The sequence below is a fragment of the Chenopodium quinoa genome, unplaced genomic scaffold (assembly GCF_001683475.1).
Source record: "Chenopodium quinoa cultivar QQ74 unplaced genomic scaffold, ASM168347v1, whole genome shotgun sequence".
Taxonomy (NCBI): domain Eukaryota; kingdom Viridiplantae; phylum Streptophyta; class Magnoliopsida; order Caryophyllales; family Amaranthaceae; genus Chenopodium; species Chenopodium quinoa.
Window position 1 is genome coordinate 18,200 of NW_018745605.1, and position 14,543 is coordinate 32,742.

General features: G+C 35.7%; 2 pseudogenes; one reads left to right on the top strand and one right to left on the bottom strand.

Moving 5' to 3' along the window:
• The first annotated feature begins 515 nt into the window (after positions 1 to 515).
• On the top strand, positions 516 to 2,231 carry LOC110716559 (annotated as a pseudogene).
• Positions 2,232 to 3,117: 886 nt separating this feature from the next.
• On the bottom strand, positions 3,118 to 13,635 carry LOC110716558 (annotated as a pseudogene).
• Between the last annotated feature and the right edge of the window lie 908 nt (positions 13,636 to 14,543).

A 14,543-nucleotide genomic window follows, 5' to 3' on the forward strand; every position in this document is an offset into this window, starting at 1 on the left:
ATCAACTATATTAAGAATATTATAATAAGTTAATAATACAGGGTCAATTTTATAAAAACAATTTAAAAAATTTATATATATTTCATTATTTCAACCTTTATATTTCAGATATCGGATATCCGAAATTTTGAAAATCAATATCCAAATCCGCATCCGATATCCGCTTTTTCGGATCAGATATTCAATCCGAAATAAAAACTCGAATCAGATATCCAAAAATTCGGATCGGTTGCGAATCGGATTTTCGAATTCTTGGATATTTTTGTGCAGGCCTATTTCTGAGCATTCTCTTCCAGCTACCTCCCTTCCCCACAGGCCACAGCATTTACTTGTGTCATATTGAAAATCCCCCTCATCCACTTGCATCCCCTCCACCCTGATTCACTATGTCCACCCTCACCAAATTAGTTTATTAGTTTGAATCAATATAAATAGTTTAAATCAATATAAATAAATAAATATTTGACGATATAAAAATTGAGTCATTTTTCATATAACTAAATATTATGTAAGCTTCATCATATGCAAGGACTCCAACTTCCGAGCGGCAAATTAAACATTCATTTCATTCATTATTTTCTGAATTATCATGAAACTTATATTATTGTTAGAGCCCTTCAAAATTCTTTCATTCATTTCATTATTATACATCCTCTATAAATTATGACTCAAAAAAAGATCTATTTCTAAAAATAACTTGCCTCCTTTTCTGCCAAAGCTTCCAATTTTGGGCAATATTCATCAGCTTGGCACTCATCCTCACCGTTCTCTCCAATCGCTGTCCGAGCAATACGGTGAGCTTATGATGCTTCACATTGGCAATCAGCCAACACTCATTGTCTCGTCAGCTCGAGCAGCTCGAGAGGTACTGATAACCCATGACATAGTTTTTGCTAGTAGGCTTATAACAAAGCGGGCCAACAAGCTTCAATATAGTTTCAAGGATGTAGCTGCAGCACCTTATGGGGAACATTAGAGGCAGACGAGGAGTATATGCGCGTTACACCTCTTGAACAACAACAAGGTTCGTTCTCTGCGCACTGCAAGAGTAGAAGAAACCGCTCTTCTGGTTAAAAAGATAATGCTAGCAGGATCCTCACCTGTGAATTTGAGTGAGATGTTGATGGATTACACCAAGGACGTGCTCGGTAGGCTGGTCATAGAAAGGAAGCTTAGTGGAACAGGGAAGGATGATGGTACTGTCTTCAATAAGCTTGTTAATGAAGTTGTAAGGTTACTAGGTGATTTTAACATAGGTGATTTTTTTTCCTTGGCTCGCTTGGATTAGTCGCCTTAATGGGTGGGACTTGAAGGCAGATAAGGTATACAAAGAGTTAGACCAATTTTTTGAAAAGATGATCAGTGAACACCGAGATCAATTAGTTGATGATGATAACAGTGAAAGAGTGAAGGACTTCGTCGATGTTTTACTTAACATTCACGAGGATTCAAATCGTTTTCCCATAGACAGAGATACTGTAAAAGCCATCGTATTGGTAAGTGTTAAGTGTGCATATATGCTTTGATTTAGCTAGATATAATGAACTCGCTAAGCATGTTATTCTTATGGCCAGCCTTAATTGTTGGACAACTGACTCTATGAAGTAATCGTGTGTCGTCTAATGCAGAACATGATCATAGCTGGGACAGATACAAGTGCCATCCTACTAGAATGGACAATGTCAGAACTTCTGAGGCATCCTCAGGTTATGCAACAGCTGCTAAATGAAGTTAGAACAATTATGGGAGAAAATGTACATGTAAATGACAGTGATTTGGAGCAAATGAAGTATTTGAAAGCTGTGATCAAGGAGACCCTTCGCCTACATCCTCCAATTCCACTGTTGATATTCCGACAACCAACCCAAGATACAGAAATACTCGGATATGATGTTCCTGCAGGGAGAGCCGTTACCATCAACTGTTGGGCAATCCAAAGAGATCCTATTTCTTGGGATGAACCAGAGAAGTTCAAACCCGAAAGGTTCTTGATTTCTTCAACAGATTTCAGAGGACAAGACTTGCAGTTGATTCCATTTCCAGCAGGAAGAAGGATGTGCCCGGGAATATCCCTTGCCATGGCAAACATCGAGTTCTTATTAGCTAATCTTTTACTTAAGTTCGATTGGACATTGCCGGGTGGTGTAGATGGTGGGACTTTGGACATGAGTGAGCGTTTTGGGATCAGTCTGTCCAGGAATACTCTTCTCTTTGCTGTTGCATTGCAATAACTTGTACGAGTACGTAGTATTTAAGGATATATTTCTATGGATGAAAATTTGTTCATTCATTAGCAATTTGACTACAAATTAAGGCCAAATTTAAGCTTCAAGTTCCATAGTTGTGTTCTATTAGATTATCAGAATCCTTGTAATAAATTAGTCTTTCTAGTTTTTGTGCTTAAATCATTTTTTAAACACTAGTAGATTTTATGCCTATCTTTATTACAATAAAAATCCTCAATTGTTTGCTTTGCTTTATAGGTGGTTGATATAAATAACACCAATGCTTGGCGAGTATTTTTGAATTTTTTTTCACAATCTTCTGACTATAATAGCGTTTCATATAGTATATATCTATAACCTGTTCAAATATTTAGAATTTCTATTCAAAAATATATATATATATATATATATTTAAAAATTTAATTGATTTTGTCATAATAAACTTACTTAAAAATTTACCCCAGTGAATATTTCAACATACGGTATTTTTTTAAACTACCCCCTCAAACAAATATAAAATTTCCTCCATCTTCAAACCAAAAATAAATGTAAGGCCTTATTTTCTTCACCTTATTTCTAAGACAATGAAATTATTTTTGCTAAACTTACATTATAATATTTATTGAAATTAATTAATTTTACTGATTGAAAATAACTTTTATTAATTCTCTATTATAATCCTTTTTTAAAGTTACTGTTATTTGCTAAACTGCCATTATTTTTACAGAATTGAACTAATATTTACTAAATTGAAATTATTTTTACCGAATAATACTACGTAGATTTTTAAAGTGGAGAGAATAGGGCCTTAGATACTTAAAGGTTTCCCAAAAACAGTTCAAGTTGATTAGGATTATGCTATAGGGAGGAGAAAAACAAAAATTAAGAACAGGTAAGAGGATAAAACCCTGATATTTTCTTCACCAAAAACGAATACATTGCTGTAGCAGCAAGAGGAACATAATCATACATTCGCCGTACCTAAGGCCAAAAAGGCAGTCTTTTCATTAATATTTGACAAGAGATTTTACAAACATAACTCCGATTTGACCTTGCAAGCCAGAAAACACTACTCAATCCAATCAGCAGCCCCCCAAAAATCAATGACATGATTAAAGAAAACAGGTCCAAATATATGCAAAATGACCAAGTATTAGGTCGTGTAGGAGGGGACAAACACAAACCTAAACCTGTTATCACTCGGCTCCCAATTTCAAAGAACCGTCCTTCAAAAGCTTCATGCTTAGGTTGTTAAATCTTCCTCTCGAATAATGCCGAGAGGCCTTTCTCCAGTCAGTTCCAGTTTTCATCATTGCAGCAAACTCATCAAAGCTTATTTTTCCATCCTGCAATTATGAATTTCATATTAGGTATTTCAGATATATTATTGGACATGCAAATAATTAATCAGTCAGAAAGGTATTTCAAAATTTGTGAAATGATTAATCAGTCATAAAGGTCATTACCTTATCTGTGTCAACCTCCTGGAAGATGTCATTGGCAACATTAATGCAATCCTCAACTCCATCTTCCATCAAGGCATTCTGGAGCTCTTCAGGTTCAATATAGCCATCGCCATCCTTGTCAAAGTAGGAGAATGCTTTTCTAAGGTGCTCGTCATTGCCCATTCTCTGTAAATGAAGGGAAACAGCAAGAAATTCTCCATAGTCTAGTGTTCCTTTTCCGAAAGTGTCAACCTGCAGCAATAATAATACATTGCTCAACAAACCATTGACTGACTGGAGATTTATACACATCACCAAAAGAATTCAAAAAGAAGGGTAGAGATGCAATGCGATGAAGAGAGGCAATTTTTTAGCAATATTTTCAACTTCTTACAGCAGGAAGCAGTGATTATCAATTAATTTCATTGTCCCTGATTATGATCTATCTTGCTTCTTAACAACTTAATCCAACTAGGGTTATTTTGGACTAGCCATATTTCCACATAAGGCTAGAGTGCCCTTTAAAGAGTCGAGCCATAGGTGGTTACAACTCCAGTAGCGAGATCTTTACTAGAGAACAGCATTAGAGCCAACCAATCAATATTGAACACAAGAATAGCAGCTTGATCAAACTAGAAACCTACTCTAGTAACCAAATATCTCTCAGCCTCAAGGATCTAATTTTCATCTAAACAATCTTCAAGGGTGATTACCCATAGGCACATTCCATGCCCAATAGAGAGAGGTAGGGAATGAAGAAAAAAGAGAGAAAATTCCAGTAAATATTAACACTAAATATTTAAACCTTGCGAGCATATAGATACAGCCTAAGCAAAAGCCAAAAACATTACAAAGTTAGATTCTAATCACCCATAAAACCCCTTCCAAAAGATTTAATAGCTATACATGTAGCAAAAGATCAATCAAACATCCAAACCTTGTAGTTTTATTATAGTAGACATGTATGCACTATGCAGGAAACAGGTTCATAAATGTTACCCAGCTCCATTCTAAATTTTTTCTAAACTGTGCATTGCATTTCCACAACTATCTACTATCTGAAGGCAAAGATAGTGATCATAAAATACTATAGTTGTTTACACTATTTACATGGCTACAGAGCCCATGTCAACACAAACCAGCTTGTCCAAATCATCTTGCCTCCACTGAGAATTATAAAGTATAAAGGACACATGATCATAAAAGCAAAAGGGAGGATCAATGATGAAACATGGATTCACCTATTTAGGGAATTGGGGGGAAGAGGGAGGGGGGTTGTTGTTAGGGGAAGAGTTTGAGATGAGTGCTTACGGCTTCGATAAGCAGCTGTGCTTCAGACTCTCCAAGCTGGGAGCCATGTTTAAGAAGCCCAACTTTCAGTTCCTCAACAGAAACGATTCCATCCTCATCTGTGTCTATCTTTTTAAACATTTCCTTTATATCTTCAACTTCTTCAGCAGACAAGAACTCGGCAATGGCCTAAAATAGTGTCATTCAAAATGTCAATATCACAACTAAATTCTAGAAATAAAGAATCCAATCAGTCACAGAAGCAGGAAACCAACCCTCAAAGCCTTCCTCTTGAATCTGTTCATCATGGCAAACTGCTCTAGCCTTGATTTTACAACATCTCCAAGGGGTACATTCGGAGCCTTTTTGGCATTTTGTAGCCATGAATGCTCTGCAAAGCAAGGAAATAATATAAACAAAATGAGGATGACATGCATCCAACAAAGATATGCAAGGAACTCATCCAAAGAAGCCAACACAATATACATGCATTGCCTTGCAACACATATAACTCTCACCCCGAGAAAGTCTTTATAATGTACTCCCTCCGTCCCATAATATAGTTCCTGTTTTTCTATTTTGGATACCCAAAATGTTGTTCCTCTTTCTATTTTTGGATAGTATGTAAAGACCATTATACCCTCATTTTTTTTTAACTTCATTCATTGTACTTCCTAAATTACCCTTGCATTTTCCACTTGCCTTGTACTTTTTTCCACTTTCTCTCTTTAACTTCTGTCTATAATTGTAATTTTCACCTTTTTATGTATTTCATTCACTTTCTCCTCTCTAATTTTTGTCTATAATTGTACTTTTCACCTTTTTTTTATGTACTTCATCCACTTTTGCCTCCCATTTCTAAAATACCGTGAAAAAACACAAACAGGAACTATATATTGGGACGGAGGAGTACTAGTTATTCTCTGAATTAGTTCCAACTTGAAAGAGTAGCACTTTTTTTCTCATTATAATAGCATAGCATATATAAAGTTGTACACAGACAAAGGGAATAATATATAGGCTGTGAGCCAACAAATTAGTCAACAAACTGCCTCATCATTTAGAACATTAAGCAAAATTAAAACTCTCAAATACAATTAAACAAGCCCACTCCACGAGAAACTTGAGAGAAAAATCATAAGCAACCTTAGAGATTCATTATGTTATATATGTGCACCATGTAAAACAGTTCTATAATTTGGTAATTTCATCTTAGCAATCAGGATTTCAGCTTCAAGTGTCATAAGTAAAGCATCAGTTTTTGACGTTAGCTGGTGCAAGGTAGCTGGTTCTTGTTCAATCTACCAATGGTGCCCAAAATTGTTATTTCGAACCACTCAAGGACGAGCCAAAGTCAAAATGGAACAAATTAACTATATTAAGACATTGAATCAACTTATTTGATGGTAGTGGAGCACAAGAATCAAAGTGAGTTGGAAAGAGCTTGCAAGCAAAGACTACAAATATAGCAAGTTAGCAACATAGATTGACTACCCAAACACTCAGTATAGGTTAATCACAGATGGACAGCACTAATCACATAATCAGCTTCTAAGTGAGGGGGGAAAGGGGGAGGGGGGGGGGGTGGTTGCAATTATGTAATTCCAATCCTTCTTATCAGCAAAGCTAGCCCACTTCAGTAAACAAGAAGACTTTTCTACATTTAACTTTCGTTGCCAGTTGAAGTGTTAGCTACTCCCGGGTTCTAATACAGTCCTCTTCAAGTAATTGGTCTTTTAAGATTGAATAAGGTCAACAAATAGATTAGTTGTGACAAGACAGTTCATTTAAAAATAAATATGAATTGATATTGGGCGTGCCCCAGTTCCTCTTCTTGGGAAACAGGGAGCGTTTCTCTAATGGCATTTATGAAATTATAAAGCATTGGGATTGTAAAGTAATAATATTATAATGAAAGAAAGTGCTGACTGTAACATTCACTCAAACTGCTGATGTGGACCGGTTTAGACGGTGTGAAATGGTGAATTTACTGCTGTTAACGTCGTTCTTCAACATCCATCCAATTTATCGTTACAACCAATGTTACTCCAACAAACAGGTGCGAATTGCCATTTTTTCCGTCATCATTTTGCTCGCAAACCACCATCACCTTCGTTGCCCCTATCTTCTTCACTCTTCTTTGCCTTTCCGGCGGCTCGCCGCCAAATCCAAACGAAAAACCCTAAAAAAATTGGAGAAATTATGGCATGGTTAACCCTTAAGGGCAAGGTTTGTCTTCCTCTTCCATTGAGGTTGTTCATGCATTCCAATTTCTGTATTAAAGGTTTTGATTTCCTTTAATGGAGGTGAGAGAATGGAGGAAGAAGAAGAACCCATGGATGTTGGTGGCGCAAACGACTTTGCCTTGCATTGATAGTGAGGTGGATAGAGAAAAGGGCGAAGAATCAAGGAAGGAGAGAGAATTTGGTGGTGGTGGTATTTCCATGGAGGAAAGGGGTGCTGGGTTAGGATGAGGAGAGAGGAAATTTGAGGAGAGAGAAAGTGAGGATGTTTGGAGTAATTCCGTGAAGTGAATACCTTACCCCAATTCACCGTTTGTTAACCCCGTTACCCAACTTGACCATGTGATAATTGACAGATATACAGAATGACCAACGTACCCCCAATTTCCAGCGTAAAAATACAAATTTAGCCCCTTGAGATACATTCCATGTTTATCAAGAAGAGAAACTTGGAATTACCCATTGATATTTGCAATTGCATATCTTCCTTGTACTTTTTTTTATACTGGCAATGCATAGTATGAGTTTAGTCTTGCCTAAGGCAGTTTCCAGGTTCTCGTAGATCAACTAGAAGTTTCTAAAACATCAGGCTACCAAGCAGAATAAATCAGCAGAATAGACATTTTAATGGGCATATTTCCAGAACTTGCTCCCACAATGTATTAGAAGCCAAATTACAGTGAGGACTATAATAAGTTAACTAATTCACTACGAGATTAGAAGAGAGGATAAGAGAAACAGAAAAAACCTATACTAATTATTACATAATGCATGGCAGTCTGGCAGATGCGCTACAAGGGTAATGGATTTATTGGAGTACTTCATTATTGTTAAGTAAATACAGCACTCAAAATTCAATTACTTTGGAATAAACCAGGATTATATTTTTCCATGTCTGTCGAAACTGCAACCACTCATAATAATAGCAAAAATCGCATTCTAAATTGCCATGTTATGGTGCCCCAAGGTGGGTAGTAGCAGGTTGAGTCCGTACCACCATAAAACCTATTCTCGACTAAAGGAAAGAGGATAGGATCCACAGAGAATGCTTCAAGAACTAAATTATGCTTCTTTTCAACAGAGTTATAAGAAAGGTAAATCTAGTATTTAAGGCTTGAGAAAATTCTGTAACTAGGACTGAAAGGTTTACAGAAGATAAGAGAGCACAGATGAAGTTATGTGGTGAATACACCCAAAATTAATGAGGTAGGGGAGAAGAAAAGAATCAGAAAGCATCAGCAGATGTCTCTCTTCCACCTGCTGAAGAAGGTTCAAGGTTAGTACTAGTTTGAAGCTTTTCAAAATACTTTTTGAAAAAGATTATATCCTGCACCAGGAACATAATTCCTTAATGAGATGTCAATGGAATAGCCTGCACACTAAACAGTACTTTGAAAGGGGCAGGAACAACAATATCCAATCTGCATCAGATGTTCATTACCTTCAGTCCCTTATACCTGTCAAACAATTATTTTTTTGCATACAAAATGTGCCAAGCTTTTAATACCCCATCTAGTACGTTGAGTACTAGGAGTGATTAAGAAAATACTGATATTTCATGGGGCAGTGTATTACAAATTCTATAAGAAGTAAATGACTGGCTTTCTATGAGGATAAAAAGAAGACGAATACAAACGGTTATTGGAGCCGACTCAATAGCTTATGTCTGAGACTAAGACGTTTGCACATGGCTTTCTCCTTTCGGCTAGTGCATGTTTATTTTAGTTCTTCTCTTCCTCTTCCAAATCCATGCTTTTTCTAAATTTTGAATTTATTCAGAGGGGGTTTTCAGAACGGTTTTCCCTGATAAGATAATAGCAAAGCCATCTGCCTGTTTCTTTCCATGTCGAATGAGCAAGATATGTGGAAGATTGGTGAATTGGGGTGGGAGGACAGCTCCTTAATCCCTTTTATCACGTCAATCTTCCTTTTAATTAAACAACACACCAAATAGAAGGCTAATTGAGGATGGCCAAGCCCATTCCCAGGATTATACTATTTGCTATTACCCAACCACAAAATTGAAGAGATAAAAGGCCTCAGATTACTAGTTCAACAAAGTCACCAAATAGCCTAATGGGTTGTCCTAAAATAATAAAAGTCAAAAGGCTTGATCACCCTCCATTATCATAACACAACTGTAATCTGCTTTTAACTAACAATGTAGCTTATGCTAGCAGCTGGAGCGCTGCAAGCAATCCTAAAGAAATAAAATCAAAACAATCACCTGACTTTATTAACATACACCATATGGATAGTACAAAACTTATTGATCCTTTCATTGTATAGAACTTTTCATAGTCCTAACTCCTAAGGTCCTATCTTCAAACAATCTATTCATATTTATGTGCACAAGTTGTCAATAACTACTTTTATAGGTAAGCTTCGTTCTGTATAAATTAGATAATTACAAGGGATAAAGGCCCAAAGGAAAAATACTTAGTGAGACTTTGACACATCTTCCAGTTTTTTTTAAAAAAAAAAAAAAAAAAAAGAAAAAGAAAAGAAAAAAGAAAAAAGAAAAGAGCTTCTTAGTGCATGTGTGTATAAGAAACTTAAAAAGAATTTTAAAATAATAAAATTTCTACTTCCAGAGCTGTTTATAACCTTTAAGTTTTCCAAAAAGTAAATCCCTGACAAAAGTAGGATCATTATAAGCACAAAAGGATAGAAATACCCTAAATTATGGCCAATATCAACCAAGGCTATTATGGATGGAAGGGTTTGGTAGGAAGGGAAAAAAATAAAAGGAGAGGGATTTATTTTCCATTGCTTGGATAACAAATCATTGTAGAGAGGATTGTTTGCCTTCAATCTTTTATGAACAAAACTTCCTTCTTTCCTACCATCCCATCCCTTCCTGAAGTGTTATACAAACAAGCTGAAAGTATCAATCAGAACTCTCAATAGCATTTTTATTTCTTTAGAAAGGTAATAATGTCTTCAACATATAATTGAAGCTCAGTTTCTAATGCTTTCCATAGTGAATGAAGGTGAGTTCTTAGAATTTGAAGAGAACTTAACAGTCTAGTTTCACATGCATGCAATGTTTTCCAATTTCCAAGTAAGACTTAAAGCAGAAAACAATATTATTGTACAAGAACTAAATGATAATCAAGAATGAAAATTCATGAGAGAAATTCCAGGTATGCAATTACCAAGTACTTGTTTTGCTGTTAGTCTTTTCTTTGGGTCAGGTTCCAACATTTGTCTAACCAAACTCTTTGCACACTCTGAAATGTTAGGCCATGGATCTCGTTTGAAATCTATAGCACCACGTAGAATGGCCTGTGCCACACCTTGCTCAGACTCTGCAAAATGTTCACAACAGTAAATACAAGGTAACAACACAATGGAAAGATCGAGGTCATACAGAAATTTGCAGCTTCCAACATGAAAGATATACAGGGTACATTGATACAACAAAATAACCCGCGGGATAATATAAAAGCTACAACTTTTATTCAAAACAAAGAAAAGACAGCGATGTAGGGAGACAATAACAAAAGATAACTACCTGCCCAAAATGGAGGAACTCCACACAATAATATATACAGAATAACCCCTGCACTCCATATATCAATTTCAGGACCATAATTTCGCTTGAGCACCTCAGGAGCCATGTAATAGGGACTTCCAACAATTTCAGAGAACCGTTCACCTAAAAAGCATAAGATCATATGGAAAAATGGGCAACGTGATTATTATGATTATAGAATCAAAATCTAGGACTCACAACTAAACAACATTAAACAGGCATTACATGAACGATGATTTGTAATAACAAAGAATTAATAACCAAAACAGATACAAAACGCTACAAATGTGTAATGAACAAAAATTTTAGACATATGTTCAATATATGCCTGCATCTTAATGCTTGTGTAACATTAATGTTCTGTACTAGTGCAGCGTGAGCTTCAATCAGAATGGTATGGTAGCATGGTATATAACATCATAAGCAACATATACTGTTCCAAACTTGAACAAAAGCCACTAACCATTCAACTCAACCATGTAAGAAGGCAACATTTCTGTTTGTCCCTTTTCACTTTGCACAAATATTTCATTTTTGGCATAAAAAATATCAGAGGTATATTATAAGGTCTTACAGTATACAAAGAAAATATCGAGTAGCTGTCCTACTCAAAAAAAATTCATTGAGCTTGTGCAAGAAAAATCCAATTCATGTTATTCTCAGACTCACGAAAAATGGTAGCAAGACCTTATAAACTTTATCAGTAGTTCATGCATAGTTTTTGAATCTTTGATATGTTTTGTTGGATTACAATAAACAAATTTCTCTACAAAACCTTGTTTAAAGGCTGAAAATAATATATGATAGCTTCCAACTTCCTCATCTCAATAATATGAACGGAGATAAGATATGATCAAAAAGATCAGTGATGCCTAATTTGCCATCCCCAGTCAAAAGATGCAAACACGATCAAGGAAAATTGAAATTATTGTGTGGACTACATTTAAACTCAAGGGGAAATCAGTTCAACAGAATTCTGTTGTGAATTACATTCTCATACCTATCTTGTGTCCAGAACAAACTGTTTTCTGATAACACCCATTCAATGTTAGGTGAAAAAAAGCCACAGCATATTTTCCAGGTGTAACAAGATCCAATTAGAACATGGTTTGGATATGGGACTATGCAGGATCAATAATATAACACAAAATTAATTCCGCATAATCCATCCATGTAGCGAAAATGAACTTAAAGAGACACAACAAGATGTTTCTCAGAGGCCAGAGGTAATCAAACCATAATACAACGTCTAATGCTTTATTTGACCTCGGTTTCAATTTTCACCTCCCCTTCAAAGAAAGATATTTGTCATAGGCTATTGATGTAGTAACAAAATACCCATTGAAGTTTAGCACTCTTTCAGTTGAAGTTTAGCACTCTTTCAACCATCATCCTCTATAATTTCATTTTTCAATAGAATCAGTCAGTCTTCAAGTACACAGCACAACAACTCGGTCTCTTAACAACATCAATGGAAAGATTACAAAGATCAATACATAAAACACAGGTTCATTAGCTTATGAAATCAAACATCAGCCACCCACTAGGAAAGATGAAAACTGAGTGACATACATAGCTAACCTGATATAGTCTTAATCCCCAACCTCTTTCCCTCCATAATCCACATATTATGCTTCACACCAAATGTACCTTCCTTAAACCCTTAAATACACTATAAAAACCCCAAATTTCACCAAAAAAATGTGCCAAAGTCCCTTGAATTCAGATGTCATATTACACAATTCTTGACGTGCAATCGAAAACTCCGTATTAACACTAACAAAACAGAACATTCCACTCCAAAGCAGTTAATTATAGCAAAACACAAAAATAGAAAACTACATTTCCATCAATTTTTCCAACCAATTAAAGAAAATCAATATACCTGGCTGAAAGAATATTGAGAGGCCAAAATCAATAGCCTTCAACGGGGAATTCTCTTCTTGTTAGCAAACAAAAAGTTCTCCGGCTTCAAGTCTCTATGAATAACACCATGCTTATGACAAAGCTGCACCACCTCCACAATCGTTCTAGTCACGGCAGCCGCGGCTCGTTCCGTATAATGCCCCCGAGCAACGATCCGATCGAAAAGCTCGCCGCCTTCGCAAAGCTCCATCACCAAATGCACCGCATTATCATCCTCACAAGCCTCCTTCAACGTCACAATACTCGAACTCTTGGGCAAATGCTTCATAATCGCAACTTCTCTCCTAACATCATCAATGTCCACTGCAGTTCGCAGCTTCCGCTTGGAAATCGACTTACAAGCAAGCAATTCACGCGAACCTCGATCGATACACAAGTAAGTAACGCCGAATTCACCTCGCCCTAACTCTCTATCAACTAAATACCTCTCGTCGATCGATTCTTTAGGAACGTCGGGCAAAACAGTGATCGAAGACGAAGAAGACGACTTCTTGGCGGAAGAATGTAGGTTGTTTTTCTCTCTCTCTTGTTGTCGGATTGCTTGGATTTTACATCCTCCCTTGCAACAGCAGCCGGAGATCTGCAGCAATTTCCCATGGATTTGGGGCCAGATTTGAAGGAATTTCGAAAATGGAAGGGAGGTAAACCCTAACCCTAATTCACATTATCGGGAAATTGGGGAAATCCATAAACCCTAGATTGTTGCAGAGGAGGGAGAAAGGAGGAAGATAGTAGTGTAGAGTAGTAGTCTGTGAGAAGGGAGGAGTGAAAATGGAGGAGAGAGAAAGTGGAGTGAAGTGATAGTGAGAAAGTGAGTGAGGTGGTAACGGTTCAGAGTTTTCAGATGCTTTTGCTTTCCTCTTTTTGAATTTTTATCTTTCTTTCTTTACCTGTTTTCTCTGTGCAATTTATTAATTTTTTTACCTTTTTTCTATTACAGTATTCCATAATGTAATAATCCGTAAAAAGTATGGATTACAGATTACTATTGTAAGAAGAAAAAAAAAAAAAAACACATTAGGAAACTCACGTTAAAAAATAAAAGAAATTCTAATGTGAAATGAGAAAGAACTACTCTGTAGAAAATAAAAGTCAGCCATAGGAGTTGAACACTTGAACTGTAAGCTGTAACAGCTCATGTAGTATTTGTATTTTGTACTCCGTAGTGTGCTTAGTAACGTAGCAGACTAACATAAGAAAAGGCCCTTAGTTGATCAATGAGTTTATTTCGTATTAGCTAAATGAAGATAAAATACTTGTAACAGTTAAGAAAAAAAAAACCTTACAAGTTAAGGGACAAGGTCAAATATATTAGAATTTCACGGAGTGATAAATATTTTAAATTGTATTCTGTGATTAGTAATTAGTAATTAGATAATATGACAAAAATATTTTATTAGATAACATTCCCTCTTCTTATCTTATATAAATATAAGAAGTATTTTTCATTTTCTAAATTTTTGGGGTTGATTTTGTTGGGGTGAGATGTTTACACCTTAAAAGTGGGGACAAAGAAATATTGATTTTTTTGTGTTTCATGGAGATCTTACACTAAATGAAAAAAATTGGACGACATTGTATTTAAACAAAAATAAACTCGTATAATACAAGTAAAAATAATTAATTGGGCATAGATAATCGGAAAAAATCACCTAGAGACAAGAGCTGAGAGTGGAGAGCATGTTGCAATCATGTCCTTAATCACAAGAGCTTTATCCATATTTTACTACTCTTACTTCTAAATTCTTTTCATTTTATTTTTCTTACAATTCACATGTAAGTTAGGTGCTTTTTTCTAAAATAATTTGGAATTTTGTTTTTTCCTTAATTTTTTGTAAATGCACTTTAATCAGGATGTTTATGACTTTTTAATGCT